Consider the following 18097-nt stretch of genomic DNA (forward strand, 5'->3'; position numbering starts at 1 on the left):
AAGATTTATCTAAAACGAAGGACATGGGTCGAAAACAGGAATACTCGCACAAAACCGATCCACCGAATTACGAGAATACAGCCATAATCATATTTTGTACGTTCGTAATATTTCGGCTGTAAAAACACTGGAGTGATCGGACAGACTCACGGTTTGGGGCTTCCGTCCGCCTTACATACCGGCAGGTATATGTGTACTTGTATGAATATCAAGAGCTCAGATGGCAACCCAGTTCTAAGCAAAGAAGGGAAGGCAGAAAGGTGGAAGGAGTATATAGAGGGTTTATACAAGGGCGATGTACTTGAGGACAATATTATGGAAATGGAAGAGGATGTAGATGAAGATGAAATGGGACATAAGATACTGCGTGAAGAGTTTGACAGAGCACTGAAAGACCTGAGTCGAAACAAGGCCCCGGGAGTAGACAACATTCCATTAGAACTACTGATGGCCTTGGGAGAGCCAGTCATGACAAAACTCTACCATCTGGTGAGCAAGATGTATGAGACAGGCGAAATACCCACAGACTTCAAGAAGAATATAATAATTCCAATCCCAAAGAAAGCAGGTGTTGACAGATGTGAAAATTACCGAACTATCAGTTTAATAAGTCACAGCTGCAAAATACTAACGCGAATTCTTTACAGACGAATGGAAAAACTGGTAGGAGCGGACCTCGGGGAAGATCAGTTTGGATTCCGTAGAAATGTTGGAACACGTGAGGCAATACTAACCTTACGACTTATCTTAGAAGAAAGATTAAGAAAAGGCAAACCTACCTTTCTAGCATTTGTAGACTTAGAGAAAGCTTTTGAAAACGTTAACTGGAATACTCTCTTTCAAATTCTGAAGGTGACAGGGGTAAAATACAAGGAGCGAAAGGCTATTTACAATTTGTACAGAAACCAGAGGGCAGTTATAAGAGTCGAGGGGCATGAAAGGGAAGCAGTGGTTGGGAAAGGAGTGAGACAGGGTTGTAGCCTCTCCCCGATGTTATTCAATCTGTATATTGAGCAAGCAGTAAAGGAAACAAAAGAAAAATTCGGAGTAGGTATTACAATTCATGGAGAAGAAGTAAAAACTTTGAGGTTCGCCGATGACATTGTAATTCTGTCAGAGACAGCAAAGGACTTGGAAGAGCAGTTGAACAAAATGGACAGTGTCTTGAAAGGAGGATATAAGATGAACATCAACAAAAGCAAAACGAGGATAATGGAATGTAGTCAAATTAAATCGGGTGATGCTGAGTGAATTAGATTAGGAAATGAGACACTTAAAGTAGTAAAGGAGTTTTGCTATTTAGGGAGTAAAATAACTGATGATGGTCGAAGTAGAGAGGATATAAAATGTAGACTGGCAATGGCAAGGAAATCGTTTCTGAAGAAGAGAAATTTGTTAACATCGAGTATAGATTTAAGTGTCAGGAAGTCGTTTCTGAAAGTATTTGTATCGAGTGTAGCCATGTATGGAAGTGAAACATGGACGATAAATAGTTTGGACAAGAAGAGAATAGAAGCTTTCGAAATGTGGTGCTACAGAAGAATGCTGAAGATAAGGTGGGTAGATCACGTAACTAATGAGGAGGTATTGAATAGGATTGGGAAGAAGAGAAGTTTGTGGCACAACTTGACTAGAAGAAGGGATCGCTTGGTAGGACATGTTTTGAGGCATCAAGGGATCACAAATTTAGCATTGGAGGGCAGCGTGGAGGGTAAAAATCGTAGAGGGAGACCAAGAGATGAATACACTAAGCAGATTCAGAAGGATGTAGGTTGCAGTAGGTACTGGGAGATGAAGAAGCTTGCACAGGATAGAGTAGCATGGTGAGCTGCATCAAACCAGTCTCAGGACTGAAGACCACAACAACAACATGTGTGTACGTGGCAATTTGTGGTCGAGGAAATTCCATAAAGGCGGCAGAGATATATACTCCAGCGACCCTTCTGTGAATGAAGATGTCTGACAAATTCTGGCTGACAGAGTGACCGTACCGTCGTCAATAGTAGTAGTTGTTGTGATCTACAGTCCGAAGATTGGTTTGATGCAGTTCTCGATGCTACTCTATTCCGCGAAAGCTTCTTCTTCTTCGAATAACTACGCCGACTTACATCCTGCTGAATCCGCAGGATCTCTTGCTCTCCCTCTACAAGTTTTACCCCCACACTTCCCTCCAACACGAAATTGGTGATACCTTGACGCCTCGGAATGTGTCTTCTAGTCAAGCTGTGCCACAAATTTCTTTTCTCCCAAATTCTATTCAGTGTTTCCTCATTAGTTACGTGATCTAGGCACCTACTCTTACGCATCTGTAGCACAACATTTCTTAAGCTTCTCTTCTCTTATTGTCTGAATTGTTTACCGTCCATATTTCACTTCCATACACGCCTACACTCCATACAAAAAATTTCAGGAAAAACTTCGTAGCGCGTGAATGTATATTCGATGGTAGCAAATCTCTTTTCTTCAGAAACACTTTTCTTGTCATTGCTAGTCTAAATTTTATATCCTCTCTACTTCAGCCATCATCAGTTTTTTGATGCCCAAATAACAAAACTCATCTATGATGCACCTTCAATGCTTTAAGCTCACTACTCTTTATGTAATGTGGTTTTCTCACGATGTATGTTCGCCTCTAGATCGGCCCTTATGTGATTCTGTCTGGCTCTAAAACTTTGGTTCCCTGCGAATGTGTATTAACTGGATTGTGTACCAGTGTCGTAATTCTGTCTTGACAAGAGCCATTATTGTCAATTTAAAGTTCTGACATATATACCGTTTGTGGGTTTCACTAATATAGTAATGTAATTTTAAAATTTTGGCTGTATATGCCACTGGGCGTAATTCTCTTGGCGTAAGCGCCACCTGCTTTTTTTATGTATAACTACATTATTTGTACCAACGCTCCCATACTGTTATAACGGGAGTGTTAAACGCCTTCCTTCTTTTTTATTGTTATGTTATCTAAGGACGTTATTAATACTGATAATTTACACGTTGCCTTTGTACGCCAATTGGCAAATGGTTCTCGCCATGAGCGCCACCTGCCCTGGTCTCAGAGTAACTACGCTCGCCGATTACACTCAGTCGGTTGTGAGCTCTGCAAGATCCATGTACTAATTTATATTTACGTGACAAACCCTTATTCGAGGGTTATATTTCATTTTTGACAAATGGATCTATGCCGACATTTGTAAAAGCGGCGATGGTACATTAGCCCTTACTAATGTAAAATTGTAAGTACCAGTCGTCGTTCTCATATTTCTGTAATGCAAGAGCTCTCTAATTTGTGTTAAAATTTATTCTTGGCTTAAGTTTCATACTTTTCTAATGTAAGCTATGATGTTCATTGTCCTTAGGCCACCTTCTGAAGAAGACAAATTTATATTTATCGAAACCTAGGTAAAGAATTCTTTATCCATTGCAACTGGTCGGCTGTTTATAATTTTATTACGTGGAACCGTTGCTGTTGTGCAGCTATGTTTAAAATATTGACTCATCTATTACTTTAAATGTCTCGTTTTCTAATCTAATTTCCTCAGCATCACCTCATTTAATGCGATTACATTCCGTTATCCTTGTTTTTCCTTTGTTGATGTTCACCTTATATCCTCTTCTCCAGACACTTTCCATTCCGTTCAACTGCTCTTCCAAGATCTTTGCTGTCTCTGACAGAATTACGATGTCATGGACAAACCACATTTTATGTCTTCTCCCAGAACTTCAATTCTCCAAATTTTTCTTTGGCTTCCCTCACTGCTTGCACAATGTACAGATTGAATAACATCGATGTTATCTCCCTCCCTTCTCAACCACTGCTTCCCTTTCATGCCCCCTCGACTACTATAACTGCCGTCTGGTTTCTGTACAAAGCCTTTCGCTCCCTGTGTTTTATCCCTATTACCTTCAGAATTTCAAAGGCAGCATTCTAGCCAGTATTGTGAAAAGTCTACAAATGCTATAAATGTAGGTTTGTCTTTTCTTAACCCATCTTCTAAGGTAAGTCCAAGGGACAGTATAGTCTCGCGTGTTCCTACATTTCTCCGAAATCCAAACTGATGTTTCCAGAGGTTGGCTTCAACCAGTTTTTCCATTCTTCTGTAAAGAATTCGTGTTAGTATTTTGCAACCATGATTTTTAAACGGACAATTCGGTAATATTTACACCTGTTGGTATCTGTTTTCTTTGGATTTTGAATTATTACATTCTTCTTGAAGTCTAAGAGTATTTCCTCTGCCTCATATATCTTGCACACCAGATGGAAGAGTTTTGTCATGGCTGGCCCTCCCAAGGCTGTCAGTAGATCTGACGGGATGTCGTCTACTCGCAGGGCTCTGTCTCGACTTAGGTCTTTCAGAGTTCTGTCAAATTCTTCTCGCAGTAACTTATCTCCCATCTCATGTTCACCTACATCCTCTTCAATTTCTATAATATTGCATTCACGTTCATCTCCCTTGTGTAGACTCTCTATATACACCTTCAACCTTCCAGTTTTCCCGTCATTGCTTAGGACTGGTTCTTCATCTGAGCTCTTGATATTAATACATTCGCTTCTCTTTTCTTCAAAGGCCTCTTTAATTTTCCTGTATATAAATTACCCACTGCCAAAGACGGATTTCACATTTTTAAGGTTAAAACCGTCTTCACCATTAATCAAATCGTTCGTCAAACGTATTTCAGTAGCTTCCTTGAAAACTGAATCCCAGAGGGATGGGAGAGATGTTAAAATCGGAGCGTTCCGTAGTCCATAGCGTGGCTTGCCTGCATGCAGTGCTCGGCCACCGCAGATTTTGTAAAATTTTGAAAATTGTGGTAAGGTCTTATGGGACCAAACTGCTGAGATCATCGGTCCCTAAGCTTAAACACTACTTAATCTAACTAAAACTAACTTACGCTAAGGACGACACACACACACACACACACACACACACACACACACACACACACACCCATGCCCGAGGGAGGACTCGAACCTCCGACGGGGGGAGCCGCGCGAACCGTGACAAGGCGCTCGACACCGCGCGTCTACCGCAGATTTATCAGTCTGCAGCAGGCGAGGATAGCGCCAGTGTTTGGCGCAACGTGCAGTACGTCCGATATACCACAAACCACACTCAACGGGAAACTTATACACGCCTACTTTCTGTAGAATCAAGTAATCCTTCACAGAGCCAACGAGCGTGGCTACCTTTGGTGCTGAGAGAAAAAACAATCCTGACTTTACGCACTTTAAATACGGCAGCGCCTGAAAAACTCAAACTTCATATTCAGAAAGTATTTTAGTGGATGCCCCTTTTCGAAACACATACTTCGCAGTGAATCACAGACACAAAGAATAAAAAGCGGTGAGATTTCGCAAAAGGAATTTAAAGTGCGTTTATTCCATATCGTGAAATTCGTGCCGTTACTCGTCAGCACCGTTACAGACGTACGAGATGAAACAGCGGTATCATAACAATAATGATTATATAACGTTGCTACAAATCTAAAATTACAGAGTCAAAAGATGGTTGAAGCATGTATGAGACGACTACACACTTCAAGTGAGAACAACTGACAATGGATTTCGTAGCTTTAATGGCTCAAAAAATTATACTGCAGCAGTTTGAAGATGACTGTCGAGAAGTTTATGATGTACGTGTGAAGCAAATTCTACAATGCACTTTCTAAGGCTCAATTAGTTACTCGCCTAGTATCAGCAGGCAATAACGTTCTGACTAGTACTCGGAACATATCGGATGAATACTTACGAAGTCCATATTTTGCATTTATTACATCCTGACAAAAATCAAAAGCTGTAAAAATTCATTGCGACTGTTAAATCTTTGTTCGAAATTTTTCTCGCAGGAGACAATAGTATTCTTCCTTCAAAACACACCCGTGACTGATATTCGGGTGTAGACTTTTCAAGAAGCGCAGACTGCAACTGAATTCATTAGGAACAGCCGCAGCTGAATGTTCGAAATCGGCTATGTAATTCCTCAATAATTCCGAACAGAATATATAATGGCTACAGCGCTACTTAAAAAAAGAGTATTATTCGTAATCATAAAATCGACTATGTGAATCGTTTTCGGGAAACTAAGAAATACTTGGATGTAAGATCCACATTGTTCGCAGTAGAAGTAACCAGAATCGGCAGACAATTTAAGAATGACTTGTCGAGCAAACGTTTTAGTGGCCGAGCCCACAATGCTTGCACACATAACAAACAAGAAACTGGAGTTTATTATCCGCATAACTTGTCAGAAGCGATAAAACAGAATTTACAGTCACCCTGTATACCTCTGTAGCTTGGGAAGTTCACACTGTAGGGCTGACCAGACTAGATATACAGTAGGACAGTCACCACATCTTTATAGTCACCAGAATATGTTAGGGAGCCGTCTGACCAATTGTCATCGCTAGTGGAGGCAGGACAGGAACGGCTATGACATAAAAGTTAGAAGAACAGATGTAAACTTATTACCCGAAGACGTACCTCCATGCAGAAATGCCTGACACTGCTGAAGTGGAATGTTGCTCAGAATATTTCCATTAACAATGGCTGGTTGAGAGGACAAAGACCTCAGCTAACGCGATGGCTGTTACTGATAGATACTTCGATTAGTGGGACTGAAAGCGCAAGCTTACCAATTAGATACAAGACACATCCTGTGCAATGTAACATAGTAACATAGAGACAGTCCTGCGTTAGACTTCTTATTGAACAACTTTGCTTGAGACTTTGCTCAAGTTATTAGCTTAACACAGGTGGCAGAAGTTGTACGACATGCTGCTAGAGTCAGCCCCCCGTCCTGAATTTACATTTTGTAACCACCAACAGGTGTCAATGCAAGTTTTCTTCTCTTTTTTTTCCGAAAACTGTATGTCTAATATGGATACAAATTGTGACCTCCGACTAGTACCAAGTTGCACTAGAGCACCCAAATAGTTGTCATCACATCATTGCTCTAATTTACTCCCAAGGCTACCTTAACACCTAAGAAAACATCCCTGATATATATAAACTGTTCAATATTTTATTGAATAATAATTTACTAAGAGAGACTTGCAGGTTTCTAGTGTTCTGATAAATGTACGCACAATAAAATTTAGCTGTAGCCTAGAGTCAATGATTCACGGGAAATAAAAGTAATTAGAATGTATCTCTATTCCATTCCTACAGCTGATGCACGTTTTAGATACCCAATTCTCACTGAATCAGTATTTGATAAAACACAAAGCAACTAACATTTAATCTGAGGTTATCTGTGTATATACATGCAATGTAACACACACAAGAAGAAACAGAACTGGGAATATGATGTACAACCATCGAATTCAGGCCACCTACCAAACAGGCGTGTCATTACCTGAAACATTTCAGTTTACATGACAAAAACCCATCGTATCTAAAATGAGTTAACACTCTGATCTCACAGGATTCACTCAATACGATGTAAAGAGGAGGATCTGTATGTTATGTAAATTTCTTTTTCTGTCAGAACTGTCGCATTCCGGCAAAGGTTCTATAACCAGCATTTACCAAGGATGTGGCCTGGGTGACGTTGACGACAATGTGGGCTGAGGTCTACTAAGTTAATCTGTAACGAAGTAAGAGAAAAGAAGTCTCCTAGGATGCTTCGCACAGGTGATTTTGGAATGGAGAGGAGAATTTGCTCGCTTCGTAAAAAAGTGAATAAGTATGTAACCAATTCACGATTCAATTTAAGAACGATTTATCTCCCAATAGTTCAGTCTTATTTGCAGAGCGCTCCCGCAGTGACATTATATCTTTGCAAATAAATGAATACACCCTATCACTCTGTACGTCACGTCATTTCCAGAACTCCCGGTTCCTGTGTTCTACCTTTCGTTATCAGAGACAAGTGCTCTGCTTGAAACTGGTTTCGACAATACACAATCAAATACATTAACCACAAGTGGAGACAATCGCGAAAAAGCGCTTGGTTTTCTTATGTTCTAGCATACAGAAAATATAAACTACTAGCTGAGAAACCCGGCGTTTCCCGCGTCAGAATATATGGCGTGCTAGAAGGCACGGGTACCATTACACTGTACATATGAGATGCGTGCAGACGTATATCTCATTAATGATATTGTGAATTCAGCTATCCTGTTGGTAAGATAGTTTGATAGCAGTGCATGAGTGTGATGGGAAAAATTCGCAAAATATTGAGCAATAAATACTCGTAGGTACAGTTAAATGATATATCACTTACGATCTTTACCGTCCATGTAAAAATCTTTTTACTGGTTCACTCACAATGCAATATGAAAGTGATAGAGTCCACAAAGTATTTCATCCACACTGTGGTGGGTGGAAATGGGTGATTGTGGTTGGTAAATATCTCAACATAATGCGCAATGTGGAACACTCAGTTCTCTGAGAAAAATTTATGTTCTCTATGAGTTTTGAACTTTTCCGTATTAGAGAATCTATTCGCTTACAGACTCCTCACTTTGTTCCATTCGAATTGGCATTAACATTACGTTACAGATACATATTTAACACAGGCTAACACCACATGGCTCATCTGAAGTGATTGACGAAAACACACACAATCACGAAAAGGACTATACTGACGAAGAATAAGCGAAATGTTTATCCGAAATTACTGTATACCGTTTGATTGTTCGTTTGTTAGTTACGAGTATTCTACCCATCTGGATATTTTTCTTTGTGCCTCTGTTGATAGCCAGTAAAGTGATCTGACGAAAACGATTACACGTCGTTATTAATGTCTGAGTGAAGAAACCGCGTTAGCATCCCATTATGTCGTACGAATGAAACAATAAAAGGATTTTCACATGTAGGGTAAAGTTGGCAGTCCACAGGGTGTACACTGAGTTGACAAAAGTCGTGAGATAGGGTAGGGTAGACAGATATACAGATGGCGGTAGTATCGCATACACAATGTACAGAAGGTCAGCGCATTGCCGGAGCTGTTATTTATACTCAGGTATGCACGCGAAAAGGTTCCGACGTGATTATAACCGCACGACGGGAATTAACAGACTTTGAACGCAGATCGATAGTTTGAGCTAGAGGCGTTTTCGGAAGCTGTTAGGAAATTCAGTATCCCGATATTCACAGTGTCAAGAGTGTGCCGATAATACCAGAATTTTGGCATTATCTCTCACCATGGACAACGCAGTGGCCGACGGCCTCCACGTAACGACCGAGAGCAGCGGCGTTTACTTAAGGATTGTCAGAACTAATAGACAAGCAACACTGTGTGAAATAACCGCAGAAACAAATGTAGGAAGTACGACGAAAGTATCCGCTAGGACAGTGTGGCGAAATTTAGCGTTAATGGGCTATGCACATTACGATCAACGCGAATGTCTTTGCTAACAGCATGATATCACCTGCAGCGCCTCTCCGGGTCTCGTGACCATATCGATTTGACGTTAGACGACCAGAAAACCTTGACCTTGTCAGATGAGTACCGACTTCAGTGGTTCAACTGAATCGATAATTAACTCGCAATGGTTATGTTCGGCTACTTGGAGACCATCTGCAGCCCAAACTATAAAGGAATTTTTATGGATGACAATGTGCCACCTCACCAGGTCACAACTGTTCGCGACTGGTCTGAAGAATTCGGGCAAATGATTTTGCATGCAGTTCGCCCAACATGAACCCCATCGAAAATTTATGGGACATAATCGAGAGGTCAGTTCGTGCACAATATCCTGCTCCGGCAACACTTTCGCAATTGTGGACGGCTATAGAGGAAGCATAGCTCAGTATTTCCGCAGAAGTCTTCCAGCGACTTCTTGAATCCATGCCAAGTCGACCTGCTGCACTAAGCCGGGTAAAAGGAGGTCCGATACGATATTAGAAGGTATCCCATGAGTACTGTCACCTCAGTGTATAGCCTTTCCTACGAGTATTCACTACTACATATTTCGCGGATTTCCGTTCGCCACACTTACCCACTGCCACGTACAGCGACCAGACTCCCTTACTAACAGCATGAGGGCAAGGGCTATCTACCAACATAACCAGGAATGGGTTGGCAGTACGTGGTCATGGAGGAAAGTCTATCACTACGTATACACACAAGCCTTCTATATATAAATATAGAAGATTACCAGTTGCCATTACAACACGATACAAATGTGAGACAATCTTTGTTACTCTTTATGTCCTGATACACAGCACGTATCAACTATTACTCGTTGCTAATACTAATACAACACACAAACTCTCTAGAATTTGTTATTTTCGAACAGGCAGGAAAGTGAAGAAAACAAATATTGGTGGATATTTGTAGGAACTTAGTTGTTCTCTCTCAAATGTGTACACACTTTTTGTAGTTATTACTGCATGAGCACCGAAGTGTCACTCTAAAGTAACTGCTCACGGCGGTTGGTCTGTTGTACTGCTACTAGTTGCTTCCTAGTAATTACTCCTAAGTCACAGTCCACATTGACTTGGCCCAAAGCGCTAGCCCTTTACATACTGCTTTTTCAGAGACTTTCGTGTTTTCCCAACAGAGATGTTTTCACCTGAATCTTCCGAAAATGTTCCTAAAGATTCTTCCATAACCTTCTAGAAGGTTCTGTTTCTCAGCTCGTTGTGAACAAGTCTGATCTCATACGGAGCACTGGACAACTTTGCGGCAAATGATTCGCGGAAAGTAAGTAGTAGTACAGCTCACGATCCACACAAGAAGCTTGTGTCGGTTTATTCATAAATACTTATGTGGTTCAGACTGCGTGAAACTACAAGATATGCACACAATAAGACAGACATCATCGGACGGAACGTGTCTAGCTTTTAACTCATAATACAGATGGTCAGTACTGAAGTGGCAAACGTCAATAAGGCAATTAAATTCTTGCCATGCATGTTCCAATACGACAATGTAAATATCACCGACATTATTAACTGACGTTCCTTGCAACTCTTGCAAATTAAGTGGCAGTGGAGTCAGGAGCACAGAATCTTTGACACAGACCCATAAGAACAAATCACATGCAGTTAAGGCAGGTGACTTTGGGAGGCACAGCAAAGAGGAGAGTTATGACGGCAAGCATGTCCGATCCAATGCTAAGGCCATTCGGCATAGAGATAATCACGGATGTGCTGAAGAACGTGTGGTGAAGCACCGTCTTTTTGCAAAATGAAGTCTCCAGAGTTTTGGTGTAATTGTGGCAAAATCATATCCTGCTACATGAAAGCAGTCAGTTTTCCCCGTAAAGAAAAATGGTCCACACACGTTTTAAGAGGACGTGACACAAAGGATATAAAGTTAGGTGAATCACGAATGTGTTCCAGATTCTCGTGTGGATATTCTGTACCCCAAAGACACCCGTTTTGAGGATTGACCTTTCCTGACACATGAAACGTGGCTTATACACTGAAAACCAACTTCTGTGAATAACCATCTGCTACCGTTTGCCGCTATACGTCACTGCGAAAGTTAGAACGAAGTTAATTGTTCCGAGTAGTCAGCGCATGTAACAGCTGCAGCCCGAAAGGTTTTATACACAGAAATTTGCGTAGGATATGCCCGACAGCTAACTATGGTGTCTTCAGTTCTCTGCTCGCACCTATTATCTATTTCTTCAGGCTCCTGACGAATGATCCCCACAAATGCTCAATCTTCTCTACTGACGAAACTGGCCAGCGTGTTTTCAAAACTGGTTCAAATGGCTCTGAGCACAATAGGACTTAACATCTGAGGTCATCAGTCTCCTAGAACTTAGAACTACTTAAACCTAAGTAACCTAAAGGACGACACACACATCCATGCCCGAGGCAGGACTCGATCCTGCGACCGTAGCGGTTGCGCGATTCCAGACTGAAGCGCCTAGAACCGCACGGCCACACTGGCCGGCCAGCCTGTTTTCTTTGCACCATATAACCAGACAGTCACATGGAATGGATTCTGCCACTCATGGATTGTTCTGCTTAATGAAATTCTCACCTGATATTTGGTGCGAAACCGTCGCTGAAGCGTCACAATTGACAAACATTTGACGAATTCAAAGATATAAAATGCGCGCATCGCGCCGTTATACGCCAAGTTATGATGCCCCTGTGCCCTAGAGATGGGCTCTGTAACTACACTAGCGCATGTATTGCGATCGAAACTTGGAGAGAGATTGTCTGCTGGCGTGTGTCATTTCTTTTGGAAACCATTTAAGTGCTTTCCATTGACCCTGTGTTTCGATTCTTCCATTGAATTCCTAAGGGACCAAACTGCTGAGGTCGTCGGTCCCTAGACTTACACACTACTTAAACTACCTTAACGCTAGGGACAACACTCACACCCGTGCCCGAGGGAGGACTCGAACCTCCGGCGGGAGGGGCCGCACGATTAGTGACATGGCGCCTCTAACCGCGCGGCTACAGGTTTATCAACACGTCATCTTTGTAGTATCATAGATCGATACCCCTGCCACCGGCCGACCATACTCTGCCGCCGCGATGTAGGTTGGCCGGCGGCATCTACAAAGCCCTGTCTTCAGTCATAGTCAGCCTTCGACAGTTCGCTCGCGCATTAGTAGCGGGAGACTCCCACTGCACGACGCCCTTTCGCTTCTTGTAATAGCTGGACTTCATTGTTGTTTGTTATTTTGTAAAGTTTGCAGAAACCTGGAAGTAAAACTTCTGTTTACTGTATTTAGGTGTTCGCTGATCATTTCTGCTCCTGTCCGGCTTCTCTATGACGACAGTTCCCACATCAGTCTGTATCCGTTATATACGAAATAGCACACAACGATCTTCAACTTCAGTCGGTGTCAACGATGGCAGACGTCAGCGGCGCTTTGTTTTTGCAGTGCGGTGTACCTGTGAGTCAACGCACGACGGCAGCAGCGGCGGCGGCGGCGGCGGGAGGTCATTGTTTGCGGTTACCTGCGGCCGCGGCCGTGTCACCCCGGCGCGGCGCCCACAAAGGCCGCGGGCACAATCGTCGCTTTATTCATGAGGACGCGCCGCTCCTCGCGGCCACTATCCATAACGATTTAAACGGCGGACAAAGCGCGCGGGGTTTGATCCGCAATATTGATCAAGAGGGCGTGAAACGCGGCCATCTGCCGGGGCGGGGAGCGCCGCCTAATGAGGCGGGCGGCCCAGCGGGGCGCTGCTGACGGCACGCCGCGCCGAGCTCCCCGCTGTCGCCGCCCCCGCTGGAGGAGGACCACCAGCCGCAGCGCATCTGGGCCTCTCTGCCCTACTGCGACTCCTGCGCTTACTGTGCAAATGATTCCGCGTTAAACTGCAGCTCACCTCCAAAGAAACAGCTCAAAGCCGCACTCTCAGCCGGTAAAGTCATGGTGACAGTCTTGTGATACACGGAAGGGGCTATTCTGTTTGATGTCCTCCCTCATGGTACGATGATCAACTCTGATGTGTACTGTGCTACCCTCAGGAAACTTAAGAAACGACTTCAGCGTGTTCGTCGCCACAAAAATGCCAACGAACGTCTCCACGGGAGCGCAAAGTCTCTCACAGCTTGAGCACCCGAGAGAAGCTCACAATACTTCATTGTTCAGTTCTTTCTCATCCACCGTACAGCCCAAATCTCGCACCCTCCGACTGTTTGCAGCACCAATGAAGGAGGCACTCCGCGAGAATCAGTATGTGGATGATGAAAGTCTCTTCGGGTTTGCTGCTGGATCCGGCAGTAAACCCGAAGAGACTTTCAAGACTTATTACGCCGGGAAAATAATCACAGTATGTGGATGATGTTGGAGGATATCCATCCAAGCAAGACGTTGGCTCCGACGTTGAGCGGTGGAGTGGTATCATACGGGAATACAGGCCGTCCCAGTAAGTGGCGTAAGACTGTCGCATTGAACATAGATTATCTTGAAAAATAGGGTTTTGTGGTGGAGAATAATATGATGTATTCGAATCCTGAATAAAAGCAACGTGCTTTCAGAAAAAAAGTGTTACATTACTCACTGAAAGCCCCTCGTATCACCTCCAATATATCTACGAGTATACCCCAAAATCCTCTCTTGTACCGTGTGCCACTGGAGTTTGTTGAGTATTTCTGTACGCTCTCGCGTTTACTAAACGATCTCGTGGCAAAACGAGCCGCTCTTCGTTGGATTGTGTCCATCCCTTCTATTAACCCAACCTGGTTAGCGTCCCCAGATTTATGAACAATACTCTAGAATTAATCGAGCTCGAGTTTCGTAGGCCAATTTTTTCTTAATCAAAATATCCACGGGTGTCTACAGTGTCCAACGGGCACAATATTTCGGCGATCATACATGTCGCCATCATCAGGTGAACTGACGGACTGAGCTCCTGTGAACGTGCCGGCACGGAGATCCGCTATGGCTGATCAGAGGTCGCAGAAATTGTTAGTGCTCTTGAACAGGTTCCAGCTCGACTTCCACCTGAATCAGCTGAGGAAATACGTCGTGAAACTTGTCGCGCGTTGACGAAATCCAAGCCGATGAAGTCAAATATCACCAGTAAAGAGAGGGCGGCCATTCGTGATATGAGGGAGCGCTCTGAAATTGTTGTCTTACCGGCTGACAAAGGCAATGCTATAGTTGTTGTCTCCCATAAGCACTACACAGATAAGATGCAGAGCCTGCTAAATGACGATTCCTACCGGAAGATCAGCGTTGACCTTACAAAGAAGGTGGAGAACAAGACGAGGTCGCTTCTCAAGGACGCAGATTTACCGGAGTGTGACGCTAAGAAATTGTTACCCCAAGGTCCGGTACCGCCTAGACCATATGGACTCCCAAAGGCTCACAAAGAGGGGGTACCATTACGCCCCATTGTCAGCAACATCAGGGCACCTACATATTTGTTGGCTAAATACCTGACGGGAATATTAAGTCCTTATGTGGGTAAATGCCCTCATCACATCCGCAATCCCGTGGATTTTGTTAAACGCCTTGATAGCTTGAGGTTGGATGAGTCAGATATCATGGTGAGTTTTGACGTCGTTTCCTTTTTTACGAGGGTACCCCTGCGTGAGTCACTAGAACTGATTAGTCAGAAGTTTGACGAGAAGACCACTGAACTTTTTAGGCTGCCTTGACTTCCACGTATTTTCTTTTTAATGGAGAATACTACGAACAAACGGAGGGAGTCGCCATGGGTAGCCCACTCTCACCGGTGGTAGCGAATTTGTACATGGAGAACTTCGAGGAGGAAGCCCTGTCGTCATCCGAATGGAAACCTACTTGCTTTTTCCGTTACGTGGACGACACGTTCGTCATCTGGTCACATGGTATGGATAAACTCTTTGACTTCCTTACACATCTAAACTCCATACACCTCAACATCAAATTCACTATGGAGACTGAAACGGAGGGTAAACTACCTTTCTTCGACGTCTTGGTCAAGAGAAGGGCTGATGGCACCCTAGGTCACGGGGTGTATCGGAAGACTACGCACACTGATCTGTATTTGCACGCAGACAGCTGCCACCACCCTTCACAGAGGAATGGGATACTTAAAACTCTAGTACATAGGGCGCGCACTACCTCTGACGCAGAGAGTCTACCCCAGGAATTGGAACATCTGGGAACTGTATTTCGAAAGAATGGGTACTCAGAGTGGCAGATTCAACGTGCTCTCCGCCCAACCACTACAGCACAACCTGTGGAGATGGATGAAATCATGAGGGAGGAGGTAGGCACTGCGTTTATTCCATATAAAGGCGCACTCTCGGGGAAAATCGCCCGCATTTTGAAGAAACACAGGGTCGGAACTGTGTTTCGTCCTCCGAATAAAACTCCTGCACTGGTGGGGAGCGCCAAAGATGACCTCGGTTTGAGGAAGGCCGGCGTGTACCAGATTCCGTGTCAATGTGGCAAGTCGTATATTGGTCAGACGATGCGTACCGTCGAGGATCGATGCCGTGAACACCAGAGGCACACTCGACTGATGTATCCGAGCAAGTCGGCGGTCGCTGAACATTGATTGTCGGAAAATCACGCTATGGAGTATGAACGCACGAGCATTCTGGTACAGACGTCGAGATACTGGGACAGCGTTAGAGAGGCCATCGAAATTTGCACCAATGACGACCTCATAAACCGTGACTGTGGCTATAATCTTAGCAAGGCTTGGGAACCAGCGATTGGGTTAATCAAGAGTAAATCGAGCAAACGTATAGTTGTGACGACCACGGCGGACAGAGCCATGACACCGACGTCATCTCAGACGCCGTCGCAATCTGTTCCACCACGCGACCGTGGCGCGGGGCGCGGACGGCGGAAGGAGCGCGCCGCGGACGGAGGGTATTTAAATCGGCCGCCGCCGCAACCGAACCCAGTTCCCTCAGAGCAGCCATAGCGTACGGATCTCCGTGCCGGCACGTTCACAGGAGCTCAGTCCCTCAGTTCACCTGATGATGGCGACATGTATGATCGCCGAAATATTGTGCTCGTTGGACACTGTAGACCGGCAGTACACCCGTGGATATTTTGATTATCAAATACGCCGGGAGAAACTCAAGACTCACAAATTTTTCTTGTGTGGTCTGCCGGCCTGTTGTGGCCGAGCGGTTCTAGGCGCTTCAGTCTGGAACCGCGCGACCGCTACGCTCGCAGGATCGAATCCTGCCTCGGGCGTGGATGTGTGTGATGTCCTTAGGTTAGTCAAGTTTAAATAGTTCTAAGTTCTAGTTCATGACCTCCGATGTTAAGTCCCATAGTGGGTCAGAGCCATTTGAACCATTTTTTTCTTGTGTGGTCTACATTTCTGTAAGATTCTCCCAATGAATTTCGACCTTGCATCTATCTTTCCTACAATTTAATTTATATGGTCATTCCACTCCAGGTAGCTCTGGAACGCTACTGGGAGGTATTTTAAAATTGTTACTGTTGTCAATGACGTGCTGTCAGTAGTAGACTAGGACGGCAGTGCATATCTTCGCCTACTTGTGCGCAATATGTTACTTTTTAAGTATTTTCAGTCCTAACTGTAAGTCCCTGCATCAATCGTCCATCCCCTATTTTTCAATAGAATCTTCTGGTCGATAACTACTTTTTACTTTCTCATATGTACGAGGCGTGCTCAATAAGTAAAGCAACAAATTTTTCTCGGTCGATTTCGCTTGAAAAAAAAAATGCCGAATTTGTTGTGGGACATCGTGGAATATTCCCGCTTCAGTCATCATAGTTAAGTGAAGTTCCGATAGATGGCGGCGTTATACGTAGCCTTCACAGCTGAGATGCTTTCCAAGCAGAGAACTGCCATTGACTTACTTTTGGCGGAAAACCAGAACATCGCAGATATTCATAGGCGCTTGCAGAATGTCTACGGAGATTTGGCAGTGAACAAAAGCGCGGTGATTCGTTGGGCGAGGAGGCATCATCGCAACAAGGTCGCGCAAACGTGTCCGATCTGCCGGATGGCCGCACACATCTGTGACTCTTGCAATGCTGGAACGTGCGGACACGCTCATTCGAGGTGAGCGACGGATCACAAACACCTCCCTGCTGAACTGCACGTATCTCTTGGTAGTGGTGACACACTCGTCCACCAGTTGGGGTACTCAGAGGTGTGTGCCCGCTGGGTTCCTCGCCGCCTAAAAGAAGACCTTCCGACTTCCATCTGTTTGGCCCAATGAATGATGCAACCCGTGGGAAGCAGTATGTGCATGATGGGGAGGCACTTAGACGTTGGCTCCAAAGTCGACCATTAGAGTGGTACCATGCAGGCATAAAGGTCCACCCAGTTAGGTGGCGTATTGCCGTCACACTGAAAGGAATGTACGTTGAAAAATGGGGTTTTGTTCCTAAAAGAGTGGGGAATAATATGATGTATTGGAATCCCGAATAAAACCAACCTGCTGTGAGGAAAAAATTGGTTATATTATTTATTGAACGCCCCTCTTACAAGTTACACTGATTATAATTCTACCTTTTTCCTGACAAATTTAATACCGAGGCGATTCCACTATGTACGCTCTCAACAATTACCTTCTCATTGTTTTCAATTGATCTAGTACTCTGTCTCTAGCCTCCTCCTAGATGTGAAATTCGTAGATTTTATCCTGAAAACAGGTTCGTCATGTTTCCTCAGTAGTTTACCATGAAACAGTCATCATAAATGGCAGCGGCAACTGCCAGTGGTCATCCGCGGTTGAGTACAGCC

The 18097-nt window shown here is 44.0% G+C and overlaps 1 protein-coding gene across 2 annotated transcripts in view; it reads right to left on the minus strand.

Moving 5' to 3' along the window:
- The window catches only part of LOC126262767 (COBW domain-containing protein 1-like), a 566092-nt gene that overhangs the window by 130292 nt on the left and 417703 nt on the right, over positions 1-18097 (minus strand). The gene's annotated exons all lie outside the window — the stretch shown is intronic.

The sequence above is a fragment of the Schistocerca nitens genome, chromosome 6 (assembly GCF_023898315.1).
Source record: "Schistocerca nitens isolate TAMUIC-IGC-003100 chromosome 6, iqSchNite1.1, whole genome shotgun sequence".
Taxonomy (NCBI): Eukaryota; Metazoa; Arthropoda; class Insecta; order Orthoptera; family Acrididae; genus Schistocerca; species Schistocerca nitens.